Below are 22,831 nucleotides of genomic sequence, written 5' to 3' on the forward strand. Positions count from 1 at the left end.
ATTTTCAATATAGTGATTGTCAAAATATTTTTTTCATGGATGGTTTGAAAGTTTATTTGTACATGTCATTGTGCAAGAAAGCAAGATTACTGAGCAGTAGTAATGTTCTGCTGGATTTGTATTTTCTAATAAATCAAATAATGACAATCATTAAAAATGTGTGCAAAAGGGAGTTAAATACAATGTTGCTGGATCCATAATGAAATGGAAAAAAAGAGCGTGCTGGAAACTGTTAATAGTTCTGAAGATTATGTGGAAAGAGCATGTAATTCTTGGTCAGAACTGTCAATGTGTAATGGGCTTAATTGAGCACATTTTAAAGTTTGGACTTTAAATCAACAAATGTGGATTCATAGCTGAACTGAGAACAAGGTGGTAGACAGTTTATTTAACCAGGATTTTTAATTCCTAATCACAGTGACTTTGTAATTGCAGTTGTTATTGTCCTAAAGGCAGAAGAACTTTAGTTAACTTTGTTGTGTTTTTGGACAAATGCCAGCTATCATAGCTGCGCCTGGTCCTAATTGTATCCATTCCATGTAAACATTTCCATCTTATTATTTCATCTTATTCTATTTCAATTTCTATCCACTTAGTTTGCAAACATTATTTTATTGCCTATGCTTAATCCTAGGTTTTCACTTGTTTCCATGTTTCAATGTTAGCCAGTCATACCCAGTGCAGTTAACATGTTGAAGGGAGGCGTGGTTTGATTGTAACAAAACCAAATCTGTTGTTGTAGCTACTATCTACTTGGCACTTTCAGAAACCTTTGCTCACATCTGTTGATTTTTCCTTTCACCTCATCTCTCTTTCCCTTCCCCCCCAACCATTTTGTCCACATCCTTGTATTTTGCTGCAGTAAGAAAGCTGAGTGGTATAATCCAGACACAAGAGACTGCAGATGCTAGAATCTTGAGTTTCAAAAAATAAACTGCTGGAGGAACTCAGCAGGTTAGGTTTAGGTTTATTGTTATCACGTACAGTGAAAGGTACAGTGAAAATCTTTGATTTGCAAGCTGTCCAATCAAAATCAGATAATAGTTTACATAAATACAATTTCAAGTACAATAGGGAAGGGAAAGATATTGAGTGCAGAATATAGTTCTAGAATTTACAATTGGGCGATTGTATCAGATAATACTAGATCCTCCTCTGGGATGCTCCCAGCACCATCTCATCACCCAGCAGCATATGTGGTGGGGGGGGAGAATGAACAGAAAACATTTTGTGTCAGGCCTGAATAAGAATTCTGACCCGAAACGTTTTCTGTCTATTTCCCTCACAGATGCTGCCTGACCCACTGCGTTTCTCCAGGCGTATAATTCAGAGACGATTTTAAGGTTCGTTTCTGCAGTTCAGCAAGAAAAATATGTGTAATAAGGCTGTAAATCTAACATTACCTGAATGTGCCAAAGTGCTTGGCAATCATTAAATTTCTTTTGCCTCAGTTTGAAAATCATGTATACAAGACCCATTGAGGAGGCACATATCAGCTACAATTCCATTGCAGCTACAATTCCATTGCAGTTTTGACGGAGCACAACATTTCAGTTGAAATGCGAGGTGATAAACTGCATTAGAGATTTAAGCAACCCCATGGCACTATTTAAGAAAAGAGAAGGATATTCTGGCCTTAACAAACATTAAATCAGATTTATTCAATTTCTGTGTGAAACCTAACTGTGCCCAAAAGATCGACACAAATAGCTGAAGTAACTCAGCGGGACAGGCAGCATCTCTGGACCAGTCTGAAGAAGGGTCTCGACCCGAAATGTCACCCATTCCTTCTCTCCAAAGATGCTGCCTGTCCCGCTGAGTTACTCCAGCTTTTTGTGTCTATCATCGGCTTAAGCCCACATCTGAAGTTCCTTCTTACACACTTCCTGTGCCCAAAATTGTCTGCAGCATTTCCTCAGAATGCAGCTTTGAATGCCCTTCCAGATCACTCCATTAGTGTTGAAAAAAACTTTAAGGCACCTTGATGTTATGACAACGGCTATAACCTTTTGAAACATGGTCTTGCATTTAGTTTGTAACCAAATAGTAATTTGTATAATTGATCAAATAATCTATTTTGACTGTTGATTGAAAGGGAAATTGTGGCAAGGAAGGTATGAAAATCGTGCTCTGATGGATCTACGGTTAAAACGTTATGCAAAGGTTGTGGCCCTCGATTTAGTGAGTAGTTCTCTAACAAGTTGAATAGCACTATATTTAGTCACTGAATATCAGACAAGTTGTTAGTCACTCATTCAATGAGAGAGCTTCTGCAGTTAACATCAAGTGTTCTCGCTCATGGCATACAGGAAGTTTGTGGGTTGGAAGTTCAATTTTTAACTGTTTACATAACGTTGGTGTAGAAATGATTCTAAAAAGCCACTATCCACACAGTACAAAGTAACAAAGGTATGAGATTAAGAAGTTCAATTTAGTACCCCACATACTTGATGTTCATGAGGCACCAAGATGTGAATTGTAAATTAAAGTAAAGTTAGCAAGATAACAATTTTAGTATTAATAAATGGGATAAAATGTGGTGATCTAATATTTATAATCCCTCAACATGCTGAAGTGATTTTTGTTTGTTGGAAGCTTTTATTACTGCATCATTCTTTGTTACCTTCTTCCCAAGTGGCTGTGTCCGTTAATGAAGTGATTAACTGGATTGTATAGGCCAGGCAAGTCCTAAATTTCATCCTTGTGGATTGACTAGAGCAGCAAATTGATAGGGAAAAATCAAATTGGCCATGGTTCATTACCCACTGACATCAGAAGGATGTGGACATAGACAAGAAAATTATTAGCCTTATTTTTGAGTGATCTGCTAATACGCATCAAACCTTGTGCTTAAAGTATACTTTGCTGAGGGACAAGATGGTAACAAATAACTATGGAATTAATGCGGCAAGCAATCAATACATTTAGTCAAAATTGGAGGGGGAAAGATGTCCTCCTCTGGTTTTGTCACCTCACTGCATCACAAGAGTGTTTTATTCTGTAATTCTCAACTCGCCAGTTTAACATCACTTACCAGACTGCCTTCGATTTGTACTGTTTAATCTGTTTAATTTGTACGATTTAATCTGCGGTTATTTTCCTACACAGACTGCCTTCATTTGGTCTGCCTGTGGACGTTTGAAGTGTTCAGTCATATGGGTATTTGTAGCAGAGAGCTTTGATGATGCTCAGCTCTTAGCTTTTCTAGTGATTGTTAGATGGTGAACAAGGTGGGAACCTTCACAACTCTTTTTTCCTCTTTGGTCTATGTCAGTGTATGTTCGAAATAAAACCAAAGGTCTCTGTGGACAATTTATATAACATATATACTACCTAGTGATTTCTTGCAAAAGCAAAATGTTGATCGGCTGATTATTTTTTTGGATGTTTTGAAATGTTGGGTTATCCTCATGCCAAGAAGCACTTCTGAAGGGAAGAGATGAAACATAATGCCATGTCACCCATTCCTTCTCTCCAGAGATGCTGCCTGTCCCTCTGAGTTACTCCAGCATTTTGTGTCTGCCAAGGCTGAGAGTTGTTTAGAGCAAAGCAGATGTGTGAAAATTTGTATATCATGATCCAGGGTAGATAAAACTTGAATGTAGAAGGAACAATTGACCGAGTTAAAGGAAACGAAAGTACTAACAGCTTTCATATAAATGGGCGATTCAATAAGCCAATGAAAACACGAGAGAAAAGTGCAGAACAAGCCTTTTCTGAGATAAAATATGCCTTGGGTGCTGGGAGTGGGCGTGTGAGCATTTTAAAGCAGCATTTTTGTTATGGTAAACCCGTATGTGAAGCAGTGATGACAAATGAAGCATTCATTTTTGGGGAACCCATTTTATTAATATGAAACAAAACTGCAAAATTTGTGTTAAAAATATATCGTTTAAAATTGCAATAGCAGTAAAACTTGCATTATAGCAATAATGGCAGAAACTACTCTTGAAAAATTGGATCATAAGTAAAAAGTCCACAGTGTCACATATGAATGCAGGACATTTGTAAAAAAAATTGTTTTGTTGTGGAATTGGATTCTTTATAGAATTTATTCCAGCTTTTCATTTTAATTTCCAAATGCTAGCTTGTTCTTTGCATACGAAGTTAATCTTCTCCACGCAGAAAAGTGAACTTGTCAAATCCAAATGATCAGCTACCACTGTTCTTATAACCCGTCTTCTAGAATCATTATAGGTGTTATAAATCTACCTTCATCTCCTTCCAATTATTTTTTTGCTTTGCAGGAAGCACGGACTGCAGCTTGTTTTTGTATTTGCAGACGATTCACAAATGTGGTGAATCTCATAAATCGTTATGCAGATTATGGGCAGCAATTAGGATGGTAATTCCTTTCCTGAACTAGTTATTTATTGACAGAGCTTCTGTCCGAAGATAAGTTGAAGGAGACATTTTCTGTCCATCTGACGTGCCTAAATATTCTGCCATTGAAAAATTATATATGAATGCATCTTTTGGCTTTTCTGGGAGATTGATCTGATGTAGAAATGGACATGAGAACATGAAAAGCAGATGTTTTACCATTTTACTGTAACTTGGATGCAGCTTGTGTCTTGTTTAATTATTCCAATCTAATGGCTGAAAGAGTAGACAACATTAGAAGATTTTGTTTAAAGAATATTGTGCAAAAGAATCGGGGCGGCACAATATAACATATAACATATATAACATATAACAACTACAGCATGGAAAAAGGCCTGTCCGGCCCTACCAGTCCACGCCGACCATTCTCCCTGACCTAGTCTCATCTACCTGCACTCAGACCATAACCCTCCAATCCCCTCCTATCCATATACCTATCCAATTTACTCTTAAATAATAAAATCGAGCCAGCCTCCACCACTTCCACCGGAAGCCCATTCCATACAGCCACAACCCTCTGAGTAAAGAAGTTCCCCCTCATGTTACCCCTAAACCTTTGTCCCTCAATTCTGAAGCTATGTCCCCTTGTTGGAATCTTCCCCACTCTCAAAGGGAAAAGCCTACCCACGTCAACTCTGTCCGTCCCTCTCAAAATTTAAAAAACCTCTATCAAGTCCCCCCTCAACCTTCTACGCTCCAAAGAATAAAGACCCAACCTATTCAACCTCTCTCTGTAGCCTAAGTGCTGAAACCCAGGCAACATTCTAGTAAATCTCCTCTGTACCCTCTCCATTTTGTCGACATCCTTCCTATAATTTGGCGACCAGAACTGCACACCATACTCCAGATTCGGCCTCACCAATGCCCTGTACAATTTCAACATTACATCCCAACTTCTATACTCGATGCTCTGATTTATAAAGGCAAGCATACCAAACGCCTTCTTCACCACCCTATCCACATGAGATTCCACCTTCAGGGAACAATGCACAGTTATTCCCAGATCCCTCCGTTCCACTGCATTCCTCAATTCCCTACCATTTACCCTGTACGTCCTATTTTGATTTGTCCTACCAAAATGCAGCACCTCACACTTATCAGCATTAAACTCCATCTGCCATCTTTCAGCCCACCCTTCCAAAAGGCCCAAGTCTCTCTGTAGACTTTGAAAATCTACCTCACTATCAACTACTCCACCTATCTTAGTATCATCTGCATATTTACTAATCCAATTTGCCACACCATCATCCAGATCATTAATGTAAATGACAAACAACAGTGGACCCAACACAGATCCTTGGGGCACTCCACTAGACACTGGCCTCCAACCTGACATACAATTGTCAACCATTACCCTCTGGTATCTCCCATTCAGCCATTGTTGAATCCATCTTGCAACCTCACTATTAATACCCAACGATTTAACCTTCTTAATCAACCTTCCATGTGGAACCTTGTCAAATGCCTTACTGAAGTCCATATAGACAACATCCACAGCCTTGCCCTTATCAATTTCCCTGGTAACCTCTTCAAAAAATTCAAGAAGATTAGTCAAACATGACCTTCCAGGCACAAATCCATGTTGACTGTTTCTAATCAGGCCTTGATTATCCAAATAATTATATATATTGTCCCTAAGTATCTTTTCCATTAATTTTCCCACCACAGACGTCAAACTAATAGGTCTATAATTGCTAGGTTTACTTTTAGAACCTTTTTTAAACAAAGGCACAACATGCGCAATGCGCCAATCTTCCGGCACCATCCCTGTTTCTAATGACGTTTGAAATATTTCCGTCATAGCCCCTGCTATTTCTGCACTAACTTCCCTCAATGTCCTAGGGAATATCCTATCAGGACCTGGAGACTTATCCACTTTTATATTCTTCAAAAGTGTCCGTACCTCCTCTTCTTTAATCCTCCTAATTTCCATCACTACTCTACTTGTTTCGCTTACCTCACATAATTCAATATCCTTCTCCTCGGTAAATACCGAAGAAAAGAAATTGTTTAATATCTCCCCCATTTCTTCCGGCTCAGCACATAGCTGTCCACTCTGACTCTCTAATGGACCAATTTTATCCCTCACTATCCTTTTGCTATTAACATATCTGTAGAACCCCTTGGGGTTTACTTTTACATTACTTGCCAAAGCAGCCTCGTATCTTTTTTTCGCTTTTCTAATTTCCTTTTTAAGATTCCTTTTACATTCTTTATATTCCTCAAAAACCTCATTTACTCCCTGCCGCTTATATTTATTGTATATCTCCCTCTTTTTCCGAACCAAGTGTCCAATTTCCCTGGAAAACCACGGCTCTTTCAAATTATTATTCTTTCCTTTCCACCGAACAGGGACATAAAGACTCTGTACTCTCAAAATTTCACCTTTAAATATCCTCCATTTCTCTATTATATCCTTTTCATAAAACAACAATTTCCATTTCACTCCTTTTAAATCCTTTCTCATCTCCTCAAAATTAGCCTTTCTCCAATCCAAAATCTCAACCCTTGGTCCAGATTTGACCTTCTCCATAATGATATTGAAACTAATGGCATTATGATCACTAGACCCAAAGTGCTCCTCAACACATACCTCCGTCACCTGACCCATCTCATTTCCTAACAGGAGGTCCAACACTGCCCCTTCTCTGGTAGGCACCTCTACGTATTGCTGCAAAAAACTATCCTGCACACATTTTACAAACTCCAAACCATCCAGCCCTTTAACAGAATGTGATTCCCAGTCTATATACGGAAAATTGAAATCACCCACAATCACCACTCTGTGCTTACTACTAATATCTGCTATCTCCTTACATAATTGCTCTTCCAATTCTCGTTCCCTATTTGGCGGTCTATAATACACCCCTATAAGTGTTGCTAAACCTTTCTCATTTCTGAGTTCCACCCAAACAGCCTTCTTAATCGAGCCTTCTAGTCTGTCCTGCCAAAGCACTGCTGTGATATCCTCCCTGACAAGCAATGCAACACCCCCACCTCTTGCCCCTCCGATTCTATCACATCTGAAACAATGAAATCCTGGAATATTTAATTGCCAATCGCAACCCTCCTGCAACCATGTTTCACTGATCGCCACAACATCATACTTCCAGATGTCAATCCAGGCTCTAAGCTCATCCACCTTTCTTACAATGCTCCTAGCATTAAAATATACACATTTAAGGGACCCATCATTTCTTATTCTCAGTTTATTTCTTTTCCCTTCTTTCTCTCCTACATATTGGGTCTGAGTGTTTCCCTTTTCTGCCTCCTGCCTCACACACTGCCTATTAGCTATCTGTGTTTGAGTCCCTCCCCCCAACCGTACTAGTTTAAAGTCTCCGCAGTTATTTTAGCAAATCTCCCCGCCAGGATATTGGTTCCCCTCGGGTTCAGATGCAACCCGTCCTTTTTGTACAGGTCATACTTCCCCCAGAAGAGGTCCCAATGATCCAGAAACTTGAAACCCTGCTCCCTGCACCAGTTCCTCAGCCACGTATTTATCCTCCACCTCACTCCATTCCTATTCTCACTATCGCGTGGCACAGGCAGTAAGCCTGAGATTATTACTTTGGAAGTCCTTTTTTTTAACTCTCTTCCTAGCCCCCTGAATTCTCCTTTCAGGACCTCTTCCCTTATCCTACCTATATTGTTGGTACTTATATGTACCACGACCTCTGGCTCCTCTCCCTCCCCTTTCAGGATATCCTGGACACGCTCAGACACATCCCGGACACCGGCACCAGGGAGGCAAACCACCATCCGGGTCTCCCGACTGCGTCCACAGAAACGCCTATCTGACCCCCTCACTATAGAGTCCCCTATTACTACTGCTCTCCTCTTCCTTTCCCTACCCTTCTGAGCAACAGGGCCGGACTCCTTGCCAGAGGCCCGGGCACCGTCGCTGCACCCAGGTAGGCTGTCCCCCCCAACAGTACTTAAACAGGAGTACTTATTTCCAAGGGGTACAGCCACCGGGGTACTCCCTAGTCCCTGCCTCTGTTCCTTGCCCCCCCTAACAGTGACCCACTTGTCTACCTCCCGTGGTCTAGGAGTGACCACCTCCCTGTAACTCCTATCTATAACCTCCTCACTCTCCCTGATCAGACGGAGGTCATCAATCTGCCGCTCCAGGTTCCTAATACGGTCCCTTAGGAGCCCCATCTCGTCACACCTGGCGCAGATGTGGATGTCTGGAAGACTATCAGACTCCCAGATTCCCCACATCTGACACCCAGAACCAATGATATTCTTTTTTTTTAAATAATAATTTTGAGACATTTTTCCAAGGGCAGTTAGTCTTTTACCATAGTTTTCATGTGTTTCGGGATATGGGGTGGATCAAAAATTGGTATATCTGACCAATTGAGCTCCTATTCACATACAAAGCCCTAAACGGGCTTGCCCCCCCCCATATCAAAAATCTTCTAACCCACCACTCTATCTCCAGGTCCCTCAGGTCGGCCGACTTGGGGCTACTGACTATCCCACAGTCTAGGCTTAAGCTCAGGGGTGACTGCGCTTTTGCGGTTGCATTTCCTAGACTGGAACAGCATCCCTCTCCCCATCAGAACTGCACCCTCCATCGACTCCTTTAAGTCCAGTCTCAAAACCTATTTCTACTCCCTAGTGTTTGAGGCCCTCTGCGGGGGCGCTGTGAATTGTTTATGTATGTGCTGTTATGTTTGTGTGCCATTGTATGTTCGTTCTTAGTACCTGAACTGATGTACAGCACTTTGGTCAACGTGGTTTGTTTTTAAATGTGCTATACAAATAAAATTGACTTGACTTGACTTGAAAATGCATTGTTAGTGGAGTTTATTCTACCTTTCCTATTATGTAATTCTGGAGAATTTAGACAATAGACAATAGGTGCAGGATTAGGCCATTCAGCCCTTCGAGCCAGCACCGCCATTCAATGCGATCATGGCTGATCACTCTCAATCAGTACCCCATTCCTGCCTTCTCCCCATACCCCCTCCGCTATCCTTAAGAGCTCTATCCAGCTCTCTCTTGAAAGCATCCAACGAGCTGGCCTCCACTGCCTTCTGAGGCAGAGAATTCCACACCTTCACCACTCTCTGACTGAAAAAGTTCTTCCTCATCTCCGTTCTAAATGGCCTACCCCTTATTCTTAAACTGTGGCCCCTTGTTCTGGACTACCCCAACATTGGGAACATGTTTCCTGCCTCTAATGTGTCCAATCCCCTAATTATCTTATATGTTTCAATAAGATCCCCCCTCATCCTTCTAAATTCCAGTGTATACAAGCCTAATTGCTCCAGCCTTTCAACATACGACAGTCCCGCCATTCCGGGAATCAACCTAGTGAACCTACGCTGCACGCCCTCAATAGAAACTTCATGGTAGAGGTGTATTTTTTTCCTGTGTATGTATGTGCTCATTGTTTTCAAGTTTCTCCATGACATTGTGCCATCCTATCTCTGTAAGCTCCTGCAAACCTTTGACATTACGGACCACCTCTTGCACTACCATGGGCTTGTTTTCTAATTGTGTTTTTGTACTAATGTTGTTTCGCACTGTCTATGGGATAATATCATTTATGTGTGGCTATGTAATACTGCTGCAAATGAGACTTTCATTGTACCTGTCCCTCACTATACTTGTGCATATGACGATAAATTCAACTTGACTTGACTCACTGATTTTAAGAACCCTCACAGCTTGAGATCATGTCCTCCGTGGCACAACCCTTAGTGGCACAAGAATCACCCACATAAACCCGTCAGATTTCTTTTCCCATCTGCCTTTCTTAAACTCCTGAAAATACCACTTTTGGTCATATGACCTAATGTCGTCGTGTGTCTTTTATTGAACAAAATCCTGCGATTCTCCTTTGTTGAAGGTGCTACACAATGCAAGTCAATGGGCGCATCTGGTAGACCTGCTGCCGCACAACGTCAGAAACCCGGGTTTGATCTTGACCTTGGTTGCTGCCAGTGTGGTGTTTGCACGTTCTCCCTGTGACTGCGTGGGTTTCCTCTGGGTACTCCACTCTCCTCCCACATCCCAAAGATGTGGGTTTATTGGCTTCAGTAAAATTGCCCCTAGTTTATAGGGAGTGGATGGGAAAGTAGGATAATATAGAACTAGTGTGAGGAATGATCGATGGTCTGAGTGGTCGGCGCTCATCTCTAAACAAAATGGATTCTGGGGATTAATTTCAATAGATAGGGATTTGTCCAGTGACCAAAAACAAAAGCAAAAACCTGCAATTGCTGAAAATCTAAAATGAAAATAGAAAATGATGGAAATACTCACGGGTCAGACAACATCTGTGGAAAAAGAAACATTTAATGTTTTGGGTCTAGGATCTTCATCAGCTTGGTCCAGTCTATTTTTGTTATGACATGGTATTTACTGTGTGTCATAGGGAAGAAATGCATTAGTAATATCTTGTGAAGATGCCAGTTAAATGCAACTCATTGGAACCACAGTGCCAGTCACTTGCTTTATGCTACTAATTTCGCAATCAATGCTTCCTTGTGATAATAGAGTCACAGCTGGTTATTGAAGGATGTGTAATAAGGATATAGTTATATTTTCAAAAGAATGATGAGAAAAAAATGATTTAATTAAATAATAATGCAAAGCAGAATTTCAAATATATGTGTTCGGATAATACTAATTTGCACATTACAGAATAAATAACCTTCCTATTGCAAGTTATTCTAGAACTATATACAGTAGAATAATTGTTGTAGTTGACAAATCTGTGGGATTGCTAATCTAGCCAATTAAAGGTCAAGTAGTTATAGCATCCAAATAAGACTATTGGTGAGGAAAAATGTGTAGGAAGGAACTGCAGATGCTGGTTTAAATCGAAGATAGACACAAAAAGCTGGAGTAACTCAGCGGGTCAGACAGCATCCCTGGAGAAAAGCAAAAGGTGACATTTCGGATTGAGACCCTTCTTCAGTCTGAAGACGGGTCACCACCCGAAACGTCACCTATTCCTTTTCTCCAAAGACGCTGTCTGACCCTCTGAGTTACTTCAGCTATTTGTGTCTATCTATTGGTTAGGAGAGCTGATCTTGCATTGGACTTTACTGACCTTTGTATCTCTGGAGATTAATTGTTACCAAGTAATTTGTGGGTAAAAAGAAATGGTTGGGGAGATTTCTTCGTGATTTTCAACGCGACTGCCTTATGATGTCAAGGAAGAAATAACATGAAGAAAAAGGGAACTGCAGATGCTGATTTACAACAAAAAACCCCACAAGTGTTGAAGTAACTCCACAGGTCAGGCAGCATCTCTAGAGAACATGGATAGGTGATATTTTAGGTCGGAACCCTTTTGCAGAAATAATATGGAGTATCTAAGAGAATTAATTTGAAAAGTGCTGCTATTTTGTTGAATACAATTGAGCGGTGGTGGGGGGGGGGAGATAACCTCACTGATGTCTATAGATATTTAATGGGATGAAAGTTAATTCGGTTTTATCCCATTTCTGATGAATATGAAAATGCAGCCATTGCTATTTAAGCTGAAAATTTGTTCTTTTTCTAGGATTTTTCTATGCCCATAAGTTAATGTGAAGAAAATTGAGAAAATTTTGCAAAACAGAATCTTTTTGAAAATAAGTTATTTCCCTTAGGAAAGAGACAACTGGGTCACACTGCTACCTTTCTTTGGTGTCAAAATATCTAGGTTTGATTCTTAATGGGAAAAGCTTACTGGTGAATGCAAAGTGTATACACACAGCTGTATTTAGAATCGGGACATTCTGGGCATCTGGTGTAGGAGAGTACACAATGAATGAGCTGTTCTGTGAGTATCTCATATGAAGTATGGGAATCCAGTTGTGTGGTTTATGGGTGTGGCACAGTCCCAGGCTACTTCTGCAGGTAGCTTAAATTTTGCTTCCAACATATTTATAAATGAAAAACCATCTTCAGTGTTCCTAAATCAGGAAAATCATTTTAAATTGATTGAAGTGACCGTCTGTGACATTTGTCATTTTGAATACTGCCTGCTGCCAGTTATCCGTTTGTGCCTGAATATCAGTGGAAAAAAAAGAAGAAAGCTTTTCTATTAACAGCATGAGTCATGTCAAATATTGGTAAGTAAATTAAAGACGAGATGAAGCAGTTATCAATGCATGTAGCAAAAGAACACAACTTAGCCAGTTTAGGATTATTTTGCATTTCATGCATGCCATGTGGGGTGCTCTGGTTTCTTCCCATACCTCAAAGACATATGGGTTGATTGTCAATTAGTCACTATAAATTGCCCTCAGTGTGCAGATGAGTGGTAGAATCTGGAGATTATTGATAAGAAAGTGGAGGAATATAAAGTGGATTAGTGTAAACAGACACATGTGCCCTCCATAATGTTTGGGACAAAGATCTATCATGTATTTATTTGCTTCTGTACTCCACAATTTGAGATTTGTAATAGAAATAAATCACATGTGATTAAAGTGCACATTGTCAGATTTTAATAAAGGCCATTTTTATACATTTTGGTTTCACCATGTGGAAATTATAGCTGTGCTTATACATAGTCTGCCCATTTCAGGGCACCATAATGTTTGGGATGCAGCAATGTCATGTAAATGAAAGTAGTCATGTTTAGTATTTTGTTGCAAATCCTTTGCATGCAATGACTGCTTGAAGTCTGCGATTCATGAACGTCATCAGTTGCTGGGTGTCTTCTCTGGTGATGCTCTGCCAGGCCTGTGTTGCAGCCATCTTTAGCTTATACTTGGTTTGGGGACTGGTCCCCTTCAGTTTTCTCTTCAGCATATAAAAGGCATGCTCAATTCGGTTCAGATCGGGTGATTGACTTGGCCACTCAAGAATTGACTTTTTTTAGCTTTGAAAAACTCCTTTGTTGCTTCAACAGTATGTTTGGGATCATCGTCTTGCTATAGAATGAACTGCAGGCCAATGAGTTTTGAGGCATTTATTTGAACTTGAGCAGATAGGATGTGTCTATATCCTTCAGAATTCATTATGTTACTACCATCAGCAGTTGTATCATCGATGGGCGGCACGGTAGCGCAGCGGTAGAGTTGCTGCTTTACAGCGAATGCAGCGCCGGAGACTCAGGTTCGATCCTGACTACGGGTGCTGCACTGTAAGGAGTTTGTACGTTCTCCCCGTGACCTGCGTGGGTTTTCTCCGAGATCTTCGGTTTCCTCCCACACTCCAAAGACGTACAGGTATGTAGGTTAATTGGCTGGGTAAATGTAAAAAAAAAAAATTGTCTCTAGTGGGTGTAGGATAGTGTTAATGTACGGGGATCGCTGGGCGGCACGGACTTGGAGGGCCGAAAAGGCCTGTTTCCAGCTGTATATATATGATATGATATGACTCCGCCATCCTTAAGAGCTCTATCTAGCTCTTTCTTGAATGCATTCAGAGAATTGGCTGCCACTGCCTTCTAAGGCAGAGAATTCCACAGATTCACAACTCTCTGACTGAAAAAGTTTTTTAATTGTCCCTAGTGGGTGTAGGATAATGTTAATGTACAGGGATCACTGGGCGGCACGGACTTGGAGGGCCGAAAAGGCCTGTTTCCGGCTGTATATATATGATATGATATGATGAAGATAAGTGAGTCAGTGCCTTCAGCAGCCATACATGCCCAGGCCATAACACCCCCACCACCATGCTTCACAGATGAGGTGGATGCTTTGGATCTTGGGCAGTTCCTTCTCTCCACCATACTTTGCTCTTGCCATCCCTCTGATATAAGTCAATCTTCGTCTCATCTGTCCACAAGACCTTTTTCCAGAACTGTGGTTGCTCTTTTAAGTACTTCTTGGCAAACTGTAACCTAGCCATCCTATTATTGCGACTAACCAGTGGTTTGCATCTTGCAGTGTGGTCTCTGTATTTCTGTTCATGAAGTCTTTTGTGGACACTGGTCATTGACAAATGCACACCTGGCTCCTGAAGAGTTTTTCTGACCTGTCAGACAGGTGTTTGGGGATTTTTCTTTATTACAGAGAGAATTCTTCTGTCATCAGCTGTGGAGGTCTTCCTTGGCCTGCCAGTCCCTTTGTGATTAGTAACCTCACCAGTGCTCTCTTTCTTCTTAATGATGTTCCAAACAGTTGATTTTGGTAAGCCTAAGGATTGGCTGATGTCTCTAACAGTTTTATTCTTCTTTGACTTTTATTGGCACAACTTTGGTCCTCATGTTGATAAACAGCAATAAAAGTTTCCAAAGGTGATGGAAAGACTGGAGCAAAGACTAGGTGCTGAGAACTCTCTTATGCCTGCATCAAGGAGGCAATTAAACACACCTATGAAGCCATATGTCTCAAACATTATGGTGCCCTGAAATGGGGGACTATGTATAAACATAGCTATAATTTCTACATGGTGGAACCAAAATGTATAAAAATGGCCTATAATAAAATCTGACAATGTGCGCTTTAACCACATGTGATTTTTTTCTATTTCAAATCTCAAATTGTGGAGTACAGAGGCAAATAAATAAATCATGGGTTTTTGCCCCAAACATTATGGAGGGCACTGTAAGTGATGGTCAACAACGATTTGGTCAGCTGAAGGGCTTGTTTCCATCATGTAAGCCTCTATAAAACATCGATTGAAGCAAATTAGTCAAATAGAATTGGCAATCCTTCACAGGCATGTATGCTGCAGAGGAGGAACTCAAGTACTGAATGATGCACATACATTATGTCTGCTGATCTTTAGTGTCATTTGAGCTAGACTAATCCTGTTTAGTTTGGATGCAGCATGGAAATAGGCCCTTCAGCCCGTTGTGTCCACACCAACCATCAATCACCCGTTCATGTTAGTTTTATGTTATCCCACTTTTGCATCCACTCCTTACATATTAGGGGCAATTTACCATAACCAATTAACCTACAAACCCACATATCTTTAGGATGTGGTAGGAAATCGGAGCAGCTGGTGGAAAGCCAAGTGGTAACAGAAAGCATGCATGTAGAAATGGCTAAGAGGCATGAAGACTTGCATTTATGTAGCTCGTTTCACATTACTTTCAGGTAATTTACAGTCAACATTATTTTTGAAGTTATGTCACTTCTGTATTGTAACTTTACAAATAGTTTGCAATTGCTCCAGTCTGTCAATAACCGGGTACCTGTTTGTAGTGTTAATCATTGTCATAAATGGTGTTATGGATCGTCTGCAAATGCAGGTGAGGTGTTATTTTAATTGCTCATCCAAAAGAGTGCACTTCAGTCGGCATTAATTGCACAACTTCCTCAATATAATGTGAAGGAAAGAACTGCAGATGCTGGTTTAAATCGAAGGTAGACACAAAATGCTAGAGCTACTCAGCGGGACAGGCAGCATCTCTGAGGAGTCAAGAGTGTTTTATTGTCATATGTTCCAGATAGAACAATGAAATTCTTACTTGCTGCAGCACAACAGAATAAACATAGTACATGTAAAAAATATGATAAACGAGAGAAAAAAAAGAGTTCAGTGTGTGTATTTATACACATACTCACAAGTACACACACACACACTATATGTAAATATATATATATATATATACACACACACACACACACACACACAAATAAACAAGAGTAGTGCAATAATAATAGTCTATTGTAGTTCAGAGCTTATTTGAGGTTGTGGTGTTTAATAGCCTGATGGCTGTAGGGAAGAAGCTTTTCCTGAACCTGGACGTTAGTTTACAGGCTCCTGTACCTTCTTCCCGATGGCGAGGGCAGAAGGAACGGGCGACATTTTGGTCTGGACCCGAAACGTCGCCCATTCCTTCTCTCCGGAGATGTTGCCTTTCCCGCTGAGTTGCTTCAGCATTTTGTGACTACCTTCCTCAATATTATTTTCAGTTGAACCTTGGTTGTTGGAGAGAAGCAGGCACATGTTTCTGTGTCCTGAGGTTGATATTTGTTCTTTGATCAGGACTTCCAAGGCAGTGAGATTGCCATTGATGCTTTATGGGAGCTTGCTCTGCATATATGAGACTATTGCAACAATGAATATACTCTGTGATATCTGTGCAATGTGTTTGGTTAAAAGTGGTTAAGCAGTCATGCATGTGTCTGCAGCACTCCTGATCTCCATTTAACTTGTGCCCTTTTGCCATTCAACTAAGCCATAGACTGTCAAGCTCATGTGTTCAATGCCCAGTACAAACGAGTTGTGTTCAATGCCCATAACCAAATTAATTTTTGTACTGACCATTTCTACTTCTCAGTACTGGGGTAGGAGTAAGTTATGGAAAGTTGACATAATGCTGGAGTAACGCAGCAGGTCAGGCAACATGCACATGGATGGCTGACGTTTCAGGTTGGGGCCCTTCTTCCTGACTCGAAACGTCACCGATCCATGTTCTCCTGGGATGCTATCTGACATGCTGAGTTACTCCAGCATTTTATGGCTTTCCTAGGTAAACCAGCCTCTTCAGTTCCTTGTTTCCAGAAGTAAGTCATAATTGAAAATGCAGGTCTGTCAAAGAAGAGTTGACATCTGCAGGCTGTGTTCCAATGTTTTCTGAAAGACTCTAAAGCGCTAATATGACTCTAGGCATGAGGTGGGATCCTTCCATCTTCATCATGAGTTTGAGATTGCCAAGACAACTGATTTATTGAGAAGCCAAGCTAACGATCTGCAAATGGCAATGGATTTTTGAGGCAGTTTCCATGTCAACCACTGCTACAACTGCTGCAATTATCGGGATGTTTCTTTGTGGAGAGGCATGATATTTGCTGTTTTCATGCCAAAACTTAATGCCACAGTGAATAAAAATACACGAACCATAAAGGAACTATAATATTGATTTAGATCAAAACTGCAAGGAAGGGGACAGAACTGGATTTGAACCTTAAGAGTTACTGAACTATTTTGTGATTTTTTTCTTTCTTTCTTCACATTAATTAAAGCATTACATTAGAACTTCTGATACCTGACTGAATTTTAAATACCTCTGCAACAAATAGTGTGTGTGTTACATTCATGGCTTTTGCACAGTGGAGTTGTATGTATGAACAGAAAAGGAGAGCTGGTCTATATCTGCTTGACAAGGTCATAGATTTTGTTGTGTCGTCCCCTGAGGCAGGTTTTCCAAGACTACTGTGCAGGCAGCACCAGCAGAATCAAATTAAACTGTCTTTGGTTTAGTCATACTGAGAGGTCTATTCTATATGTTACCTTAATTTTTAAAGTGCACATTCACATCTGTGTCGCAAGAAGCATCACTGGGAAGTTGGTATTTATTCACAAAATGCTGGAGTAACTCAGCATCTCAGGAGAGAAGGAATGGGCGACGTTTCGAGTCGAGACCCTTCTTCAGACTGATGTCAGGGGGGCGGGACAAAGGAAGGATATAGGTGGAGACGGGAAGATAGAGGGAGATCTGGGAAGGGGGAGGGGAAGAGAGGGACAGAGGAACTATCTAAAGTTGGAGAAGTCAATGTTCATACCACTGGGCTGCAAGCTGCCCAGGCGAAATATGAGGTGCTGTTCCTCCAATTTCCGGTGGGACTCACTATGGCACTGGAGGAGGCCCATGACGGAAAGGTCAGACTGGGAGTGGGAGGGGGAGTTGAAGTGCTCAGCCAGTGGGAGATCCGATTGGTTAATGCGGACTGAGCGCAGGTGTTGAGCGAAGCGATCGCTGAGCCTGCGTTTGGTTTCGCCGATGTAAATAAGTTGACATGCTTATTTAGAAAGATGTGGTTTGTAGATTGCTGTATGCTCCAGCGCAACAGGACACTATATAGGTTTATCACCTCGTATTAACCGATGCTTGCGTAACAGTCTTGACTGAATAAGCCTTGAGAAAGAACTAAAGTTTGAGTCTTGGAAACATCTGTGAAATAAATTATTATGATTTAGCTTAGAGCATGAGCTATGTGTCACCTATGTTTTAACAGAGACAACTTAATGTCAAATGATGCTCGAGATTGCTGTTTTTTACTCCAAATCAAGAGAACATACTGCTCAAGCTAATAGGTTTCTGGTCTAATGTCATAATCATAATAGTCATAATCATGCTTTATTAGCCATATGTCAGCTGTGCAAATGTTATCTCTCACATTATTTTAAAAGTAACTATTGTAAGTCAATAGATGCATGAAGTGATTAAGAATAGGAGGTTACCATACACACCTTCATACCTGTCCCAACCTTTTAGTGAAACTTTGATAGGGTAAAACAAATGTTAAATCTAAAATGGTAGGGGGAAGAGAATAGAGAAAGAATGAAAATAGGGAGCCCAACGTTAACAAAAAAATTAAAAGGGGATCAGAAAAGTTCAATAATGTGTATTGGGTTTATGGTGTCTGCATTATGATTTTTGGCATTAGGGACAAATGTCCGCAATATAACTCTTTAAACACATTTTGGTAATAATCAAGTCATTTCTAGACATATGAAACATTCTAAGCTTTAAAATTTAACTGGTAATGGGGAAGGTGTCTACCTATATGTTGATAAATCTTTATTCCTGTTTTTAATCCTAAGTCTATGTAAGCAGCTTTAATGATTATCTAGATGGCTCTTGAGGTTTGATGTTGATTGTAGTTTCACTATTTCCTGGGACTGGGCACCCAAGCATATTGTGGCATGAGGTGTAGAAACATTGGTAAGACCTGTTCTCTCATCGGGTTGTACCACTCTGGTTTTGTTTTCACACAATATAAATGCGGACTTTGTCTCTTGCTGTGTGTAGATTTACTCAGTGAAGCTTTATTTCTGAGAACTTAATTATTCAACAACTCTTGGAACCTTTCTACGCAACCCACAATATACCACAAATAGAGATTTGAAGGCTTTAAAACACTGTTGCAGGTAATTTGATCAGAGAATTTGGAACCTGTACTAATATGTGCGAAAGTATGTCATACAGTTTATTATAATTTTTAGAGCAACAAAAGCAAGTGTCGGAATTGTGCAGTGTTTCGCATTTTGGAGCAGTTACTCAATGATTCTGTGTTCTTTTGTTTAAGCTTATATATAACAGGAATCTCTGTTTTTGGCATGTGTGTGCATTGAAACATTCTACTTTAAGGGTTTTTCTTCTTGCCTTGCTTGGTGCCACAGTAAACAGGAACTTGAGGTCTACCTGGCCCACATCAACCATCTTGGGAGTGAAGTAACCTCTTTTGGGACTGTCAGTAATCTGGTATTCTCAGGAGAATACAGAGAGCACAAATTGGCTTTCTTTCTTCCCTCTGAACATGCCAAACAAAATTTGTGCATTTGTGCCCAAATATGAGTGTGTAAATGGTCAAATTACATTCAAAGTATATACTAAAGTACAACCTGAATGATCTTTTTACATTCCATGTCATTACTCTTTTGAAAATTTCTACTTATTGCCCGTTAAATTATGGGTTTTCTTATTGCTGCAATTGAATAAAAAGTGCAGGATGAGTGCTCATTGATTATCACAAGAAATTCAGGCCCCAAAACAGAACATTTGGGTTCCTCGTTCTTACTGGATGTGTTATTAAATTGTTTTCTGTAACTTGTTATGGATTGGTTACTCTGGTGTTGTAGCTTTCTACTATTGTGATTTGAAGGGAAACTGGGCGAATATGAACCTAATTTTATTGTTATTAGTTCAAGGATGTCATCAATGGCAGCAATAGAGGTCTATTGGAGGCAGTGCTTCAGAATTGTACAAAAGCTCACAAATATCTGGATACCCAGGTGTAAACAGCATGCAAAGTATAATTGAAGGGTGCATATGGTTATTAAAGAAATTTTAAATTCCAGTTATTACAGCTGTGCTTCCCCGTGACACGTTCAGTGAAACCTTTCCAGGGTAATTTCATTATTGACACAATAAATTCCAATTAATTATGCATTTTAAATTTGGCCATTTGACTAACATGGAGAGTAAGGCTAGGGACTCCTAGCCCTGTGATTTGTCAGTATTATTCAAGAGACTGCAGATACTGGAATCTTGAGCAAAAAAACAAATTGCTGTCGGAACTTGGTGGGTCAGGCGGCATCAGTGCAGGCAAATGGACTGACGATGTTTTGGTTTAGCGTCTTTATTTGGACTGATGGAGGGAAGAAAGCTGGTATAGAGGTGAGGGGAAGGGGTGGGCAAGAACTGGCAATAGGAAAGAACTGCAGATGTTGGTTTAAATCGAAGATGGACACAAAATGCTGGAGTAACTCAGCGGGACAGGCAGCATCTCTGGAGTGAAGGAATGGGTGATGTTTCTGATCGAGACCCTTCAGACTGAAGAAGGGTTTCTACCTGAAATGTCACCCATTCCTTCTCTCCGGAGATGCTGCCTGTCTCGCTGACTTACTCCAACATTTTGTGTCTATCTTACTGGCAAGTGATAGGTGGATTCAGGTGAGGAGGGGTGTTTGGTAGATTAGTCAAGTGGGGGAGAGATGAGTGTAGAGGCTCGAGGTGAGGTGGAGACAAGGGTACAAATGTGGAATCTGATGAGGGACTTCCCCTCAACTCTATCAGTCTGAAGAGGATCCCAATCTGATATGTGTCTGTCCATATCCCTCCTTTTGAGTACTTTATTCATTCTTTCTTTTCAACATTGCATTATATTTTAGGGATTAACTGATTGCATAAATGCAGGATGTTGCAATTTTATTATGGAATGGGTACTGGCAATAGCTTACCGTATCAAAGGATGTAGCTAACTAGCTAACCATCCTTATAAGTAACTTAAAGGTGGCTAAACGATTGGTTATCACATTATCTTCAGTTTGGGGTATGCATTATGTTTTGCAACCTCTGATCTCTAAGATATGTCATTTTCAGCTTTTAGTTTGTTAGGCAGGGGTATCTAAGCTAAGAGAAGTTGCCTAAATTATTTCCTCAATGGAGTTACTTTTGCTGTGCCCAATATATGCCAAAAGGTGCCAGTTTTGGTTTTCCATTGTGCTGTCTTCCTCTGTATTGCATGATTCTTGCAGGATATAATATTTGAAACATTTTATTTCAAAAGATGAGGCAACCTTGCATCAGTGTTCAGGTACATTTGCTCTGCAATACATGGTGAATAGTGGAACTTCATTCAGGATATCATTGAATGGCGGCAATTCATGATAAGTAGTAGGTGAGTCTCTTCAGCTTTAAGTTATAAGCTGAGAGGAAAAAATGAGCACTGTTCTTGACATGGCATTTATGGTTAAGTGTTTATGTTATGAAAGATCTTTAAGAATGGGAAAATTACTTGCTGATTGTTGATTGTTTTTTTAAATCTCAATCAAATGACATCAACGTAATTTCGAAAAATATTACGATAATAATCTCCACTAGGGTATTGATCTCTCCCAAGTGGGCCTGCTCTAATGACATCACAACAGTGATTGTAGATAGAGAATTGTTGATTCTGTGGAATCATGCAATGAAGACAGCACAATGGTCAACCACACTAAGGCTCAGCGAAAATAATAGAGTAAATTAATAATCAACATCTGCACGGATGCTGTGGAAAGACATTTAATCAAGCTATCTCTTAAATTAGGGACGTAGCTTTGATGAGTAATTAAAATACCATAAATGTTATGGAAGTAAAAAATATAGTTGTGCAAATAACGTACAATAACATAATTCTCATGACTTGCATAATTTATTCTACTCTGAACTGCATGACCAATTAATTTATATGCTTATATTCACTCTCAAACATTCACTATTTGCCATATAACCATCTGCATCCTTCAGTTATCTGTTGCCTGGTGTTTACACCTGGTATTCACTGTCTTGAGAGTAAACCAGATAAATCATTCACTTTGATTACAACTTAAAAGTAACTCCCAAATATCCATACTTATACAGTTTGAGTTGATTGTGTTTTTAATTTTTTTTTTCCTTTATTGGGCAAGAGAGTCCATTGTATGATATGAAGGAACAGGAAAATAACATGTTAATAATTTCACAACCAAACGAGATTGTGAGGATAAAAATGTTCCCAGACTAACATTTGGAGTCCTCCCTGAAGTGTATTTGGATGAACGCAATCCCAAATTGTCAGTTTAATGAGCATGGATTATAATATAACTGCATTAAAAATGAAAGTTCTCGAACATTTTATTCGGAATGGTTAAAATCAAGAATTCTAGTAGATGATGGAAACACCAACGTATCATTTCAGTTGTATTTCAAAGGTTAGGTGGCTTTTTGGTTAAATGCAAGGGAATGACATTGAGCTCACATGGAAATGCCTCATGCTGACTAAATGCCTAAAATAATACAGGCTTTATTTACTCAGTGGCAGATGCCCATAAAAAGTAAATCAAAAATATTAATTTATTCAAATGATGTGAATGGACTATTCATCATTGTTTTTACATGACTAGGGTCGGCACTGCCAAAGAAAGCTTAATGACCTTCAGAGGCTGGGTGTTCTGGAGCAAGCGATTTGTTTCCTCTCACTAATGCCTGTTTGCCATGCACAAACCACTAAATTACAAGTGGAATGGAATACTTGTTACTACCTGGATGAATGCAGCTCCA

At 40.0% G+C, this 22,831-nt stretch overlaps 1 protein-coding gene across 2 annotated transcripts in view; it reads left to right on the plus strand.

The window, feature by feature from the left end:
• Window positions 1-22,831, plus strand: part of znf592 (zinc finger protein 592) — a 150,074-nt gene that overhangs the window by 791 nt on the left and 126,452 nt on the right. The gene's annotated exons all lie outside the window — the stretch shown is intronic.

Source organism: Rhinoraja longicauda, chromosome 38 (assembly GCF_053455715.1).
Source record: "Rhinoraja longicauda isolate Sanriku21f chromosome 38, sRhiLon1.1, whole genome shotgun sequence".
NCBI lineage: Eukaryota > Metazoa > Chordata > Chondrichthyes > Rajiformes > Arhynchobatidae > Rhinoraja > Rhinoraja longicauda.